The sequence below is a fragment of the Tupaia chinensis genome, unplaced genomic scaffold (assembly GCF_000334495.1).
Source record: "Tupaia chinensis unplaced genomic scaffold, TupChi_1.0 Scaffold000152_1, whole genome shotgun sequence".
NCBI classification, from domain to species: Eukaryota; Metazoa; Chordata; class Mammalia; order Scandentia; family Tupaiidae; genus Tupaia; species Tupaia belangeri.
Window position 1 is genome coordinate 2374 of NW_006159623.1, and position 6233 is coordinate 8606.

The 6233-nt window shown below is 39.9% G+C and overlaps 1 pseudogene; it reads left to right on the forward strand.

Moving 5' to 3' along the window:
- Positions 1–3949: 3949 nt before the first annotated feature.
- The window catches only part of LOC102502469 (RNA-binding protein EWS-like), a 21535-nt pseudogene continuing 19251 nt past the window's right edge, over positions 3950–6233 (forward strand).

The window sequence follows — 6233 nt, forward strand, 5'->3', positions numbered from 1 at the left end:
GAAAACAATGAAAAAGTGTATTTTGTTACCCATACTAAGGTTTTTTCCACGGCTTCTTTCCTGAGCCCTACAATCATGTTAAGATACATTTTTTTCATGATCTCTTTAGTCAGAGATACATTTTTTTGAAAACAGAAAATAAAATGACTTTTCCTATTCATGTGATTTTCCCCATCTGAAAGACACTGCCTTTTTACTTACAGTTTAGAACCTGTCCCAACCAATATAACGCCCTTGGCGGGGCACTGACTGGCTTGATCACGTGAGAGGAACACGTAGAGTGCTGGGAATAGCATCTCCTCTGGCTCCCTTAGTTATATCACAACGGTTCATTTACAGTGCACCTCATTAATTTAGAGTAAGCCCTGCACTAATAATGGCAATTGATTTCTATGTTTAATTTCTCTCTCACCAAATGGTGCACTTCACAACAACCCAAATTTAAAGTTCTATTGGGACCTTGGATTACATTACATCTTTTCAAAAGGTTATGTTTAATGACCTACCTCGCTTGATATTTTCTCTTTACAACATTTAAAGCATTAAAAATACAACAGATTAGCTACGATCATTTTAGTTATGATGCCTGGGTAAAAAATTGATAAATATTTCTAATAATAAAAGAAATACTTCCACCCTTAAGTCATCCTTTCTGCTTGAACAACAATGCGTAGCATATTTTAGGTACAGAAAGAAGCATCTCCATCATTCTCTGTGGCTAAAAGTCGAAATTTTAGGGTGCCAGCAACTACTCTCTCTGAATACATTGACCTTGAGCTAATCAGAATTAGTTTCTGCTTTAACTTCCTCAGCTATAAAACACACAGATAGTATCTTGAAATATGTGTTTTTCAAAGTACTATGAATGAAACGCCTCAATCGTCAACTCATTCAATTGGCTTCCTGTCTCAATACGGTGTAAAAATAAATTCTTGGTGCAATGAGTGTAAAAACTGAGATTAGAACCCTGAGTCCAAGTTCTGACTTTGCTATTTATAAACTGTGTCATCCGGGCCATGTCACTTCACATTTCAGAGTGTCTGTTTCTACAGTCATCAAAAGCAGTTCATCATATACCATTTGGTTCACTCACTGGGCAATTATGAGCATCAAATAAGAAGACTCAGTTGGCCACAAAGTGCATACCTAGTACAACCGTTGGATTAAAAAAAGAGAAAATAAAATAAAATCTACTTTCTACTGACGGCTGCGATGTGTTCAGTTCAACTCAAAACAACTCACCCTCCTCTGAGAGAAGGTTGTGTACCACATTTGAAAAGTCTAAATAGCACCAGGAGAAGAAAGTGGTTACAAAACAATGCTATAGCAAGTGTAATTGATGGCTGAGACTATTTCTATTCTCTTCTAAGGGCAGCAGAGATTAAAATAGCGATATAAGGGGGGAGGGTCTGCGAAAGTTCTTGGAAAATGTCTAATGTGAAAACTCTGCATACGTTTCAAAATTTTTGTATCAAAATAAATAGACTTTGATTTCATTTTTTTTACAAACGTTTTGTAGTCCCCTTGTATAAATGTCAAAATTGATTCATTTATTTTTAACATAAAAACGAGCAACTTAGGTTTAATCCTCAGGCTAACAGGTAACAAATACTCTCTCAGAAAAGAAACAACAGGTTTCTAACAAGTGGCAAGAACAATTAGATTGCCAGCCGTGCACATCATAAAGAAATAAGAAAAACAGATACAATCAATTCCCATAGCATTCTAGACAATGAACTGCAACACGGGAGAATTTCATGTTATTTTCCGATTTTATGTATTCTCTAACTTTAGAAATATTAACGGTGAGGGCCGGACCAATGGCCTAATGATGAAGGGACCAGATCCTGCACAGTGCACAGCGTGGTTCAAGTCCCAGACCTGGCAGTTTAAGAAACACACCAGGGGGATCCAGCAGTTAGCGTAATGGCTATGTCACTGGACTCCCACGTAGTCAATTGCGGTTCGCGTCCCGGCCCTGGTGGCTTAAAACTCACGCCGGGCGCATGTGCGCGCATGCCCAAGATCCCAAGAGGAGAATGGAGGAGAAGGGATTGCAGCGTGACCATCCCCTCTGGGGGGTGATTTCTCGCTTTCTGTCTCTCTGTCTCTCTCTCTCTGTCTGTCTGGCGAGTGCACACGCCCTATAGTGAAAACCTCTCCAAAAAAAAAAGAAAGAAAGAAAGAAACACACCAGGCACCTGTGTGTGCCCAGACACCTGAAAGGATGGAGAAACGGAGGAGAAGGGATTGTGGCATGACAATGCCCTAATGCAAGATACTTTCTCTGTCTCCCTCTCTCTCTCTCTTTTTCTCTCTCTATAGTGAGCACACATGTCCTCTGGCAAATTAAAAAGAAGAGGAAAGAAAATATATTAGAGGTAAAATGTTTATACTAGAACATAAAAGATAAGAAAATCAACACAGTGATTTCTTATATCTTTGAAGACAAAGTAAAATTAAAATGCTTCTGATGTATTACTTGAGAAAGTGAGAAATAACATTACTCTAATTAATAAAAACTTTATCATTTATTTTTCAAAAAGCACACATCAGTGCTGGACCCTAACATAGGATGACTAAAACCAATAAGAATCTATGAAAAAATATGTAGATGGGGACCAGCAGTTAGCGTAATGGCTATGTCACTGGACTCCCACGTAGTCGACCGCAGTTCTCGTCCCGGACCCGGTGGTTTAAAACTCACGCCGGCAGTATGTGCGTGCGTGCCCAAGATCCCGGGACGAGAATGGAGGAGAAGGGATTGCGGCGTGGCCATCCCGCCTGGGGGGTGATTTTTCACTTTCTGTCTCTCTGTCTCTGTCTGTCTGGCGAGCACACACGCCCTATGGCAACAAAAACTCTTAAAAAAAAAATATGTAGACATTGCAACATATTAAAGTCATTATATAAAAAAATCCATTATTGACATTGTATTTATTGGCTTGGGTAGTGCTCAAATGGATTTGCATTTTGTAATTAATTTACTTTGATATATATTTATACTTTATGGGCTTTTTAACGTAAACTTTATTTCATAATTTTTTAATGTTTTAAAGTAAACCACAAAATGCCAGTTGTAGTCTCTCTGTGGCCATGTCTGCACTACCCCAAAATACATTTCCACAGGTCAGCCAAGGAGCTGGAACCATTTGTCAAAATAGCCTTTTGTCATCATGTAGACAAGTTAATCATGTAGACAAAATAATGAATGTATATGTTTCACTAATTCTTAGTCATGGCCTGGGAGCAAGTATGAATATGAACTCATGTTAAAACTCCACCTGTTTCAAAAAAAAAAAAAAACACAAGCCTGAAAGACAATATAACTTTAGAAGAATGACTAATACAAACTTACTACAAATACCAGGATGCACACCCAATATAACCCCTTTATTTGAAACAGAGAAAAAAAACTTAGTGATGGCCGCTGTTACCTGCTTAACTCAATCCATCAGCTTCACCCTACATGAGGGGAAGCCCACTGTTACTTGTTGGTCATGCCATCAATACAGCAATACATTTGAAATTTGAGAACTCACTGATCTGCATGCATGCATGAAAAAGTTAACAAATGTAAGGGCTTATACAGAGGCAAGAGGAAATATGTACTGCATGAAAGAACATACATATTTAAAGTAAAAAATGTAATGATCTATCACACGGGTGCAAATGTAGGAGTGAAAATACAAGCTTTAAGAACATATTTAAGGATGAAATACAGTGGGTTATGTGTAACAGTTGACGATGCACGTTTTTAAATCTCAGCCTATAATTATTCCTCTCTAAACTTAAAAATGTCTGAAGGAAATAATTGTGTGGATAAACTTACACACACACACACACACACACACAAACACACACAGACTCATTTAAGTTGAAAAACTGACTGCAGAAGCAAAGGAAGAGAGATATGGATGTTGAGTAAATGAGGAGAAGGTGGGAGAAAATGGCATCCACCGATTACAAGTACCTATAGCCAAGCTGCAGCCCAAAAGGGCTAAAATGCTTACCCCACCCAGCCCACTCAGGAACATGCACAGTCCACCCCAGGCTTCTGGGCAACGAAGCTATGGAACCTATGGACAGCCCACTGATGTCAGCTATACCCAGGCTCAGACCACTGCAACCTATGGGCAAACCGCCTATGCAACTTCTTATGGACTGCCTCCTACTATTATACTATGCCAACTGTCCCCCAGGCGTGCAGCCAGCCTGTCCAGGGGTATGGCACTGGTGCTTATGATACCACCATTGCTACAGTCACCACCACCCAGGCCTCCTCTGCATCTCAGTCTGCATATGGCACCCAGCCTGCTTACCCAGCCTATGGGCAGCAGCCTGCAGCCACCACACCTGCAAGACCACAGGATGGCAACAAGTCTGCTGAGACTTGTCAACCTCAGTGTAGCACAGGAGGTTACAACCAACCCAACCTAGGATATGGGCAGAGTAACTACGGTTATCCCCAGGTACCAGGGAGCTACAGAAACATACTCCAAAAAGGTAGGAAGAAGTAAATATCACCAGAAGATTAAAAATTACAGCAGAGCCCCCAAGAAGTAAAAGAAAATCTGGAAAGACCTTCGCCTCAATGAATCATAGTGCCTCACTAATGATAGATAAAACATAAGAGATCATAGAAATGTCAGAAAAAAATTTCAGAATATTCATTGTAACAAAACTCTACAAGATGCTGGGAACCAGCAGTTGGCCTAATGGCTACGTTGCTGGACTCCCATGTAGTCGACTGCAGTCCAAGTTCTGGACCCAGTGGCCAGAGTGTGCATGCATGTCCAAGATCTTGAGAGGAGAATGGAGGAGAAGGGATTGCGACGTGGCCAATCCCTCTGGGGGGTGATTTCTCACTTTCTGTCTCTCTGCTACTCAGTGTATAAACTACATGATAGAGGAAAAGTCCAAAATATTACAAGTAACTGAGTCTTTTTGGGACTGAATTTAATAAATGCTAAAACCAATAACTGTCAGGCCTGTAAATCACCGAACTGCTGACTTGACCATGTCTTCACTTTTGACCATCTCTTTCCAATTTTGTTTGGTTTTTGCCTTTTTTAAGGATTTATTTCTTTATGCACAGCACAGTATTATGGTCTTACAGGAACTCACAGAGTGTGGGTAAAAGTGTTCTTTATCTCTTTCTAATCAACCATTGTTGAATACAATTTTACCTATCTCTAACTGGACCAATGATTGATATCCAAAGATTTTTTTCAGATTATAAACTTATCTCCCACAGTCTCTACATGGAAATTACAAACTCTTCTTTTGTTAGCTATGTTAAGATTATCTTTACTAATTTATGAGATTGTGTGTTGTCTGATTTTTAATCAATTTGTTATTCTTGAGACCTATATCTCACAATAAACAACATCATAAACAATTTAGTTCCTACTTGCAGAATAACCACTGAAGTGGGTTCCAAATGTTCACAACATAATATAACGTTACATGTTGAATGTGGTCAATATGTTTATATCCTCAATTTGTTTTTTGTGGGGGAAGAGTGAAATATTTTTGCTATAGGGTGTATGTGCTCACCAGAGAGACAAAGAGACAGATAGCTAGAAATCACTCCCCAGGAAGTATGGCCATATCGCAATCTCTCCCCATTCTCCTCTTATGATTTTGGGCATGCACACACATGGGTCTGGCATGAATTTCAGTCCTCTGGATCCAGAACTTGAATCATGGTCAGTCATGTGGAAGTCCAGTGACGTAAACATTATGCCATCTGCTGGTCCCCTCAAGTTGTTTATTACACTCTGTATACATACTTTTAAATGTCATTCTATACCCTACAAAGATGTATAATGATTATATGTAAATCATAGACTACAATAAATATTTAAAGAGAAAAAAATAACAGCTAGTTCCTACATGGCTAACTGCATAGTTCAAGTTCTGGACCCGACAGCTTGAAAAACATGCCAGGTGTGTGCGTGTGTGCCCAAAATCCCAAAAGGAAAATAGGGAAGAAGGGATTGTGGCATGGCCATCTCCTCCTGGTTGGGACATTTTCTCTTTCCTCTCTCTCTCTCTCTCTCTCTCTCTCTCACTCTCTCTCTGCTGAGTGCATGTGCCCTGTAGCAAATTTAAAAAACAAACAACAGACACTCCCATCTTTCTATTCCTGGGTCAGGATCTTCGAGGGAGGACTGCCCCCAATAGCTTCAGCCCCGGGACCCCAAGCCAGACACCCCTCTTTCAGCCAG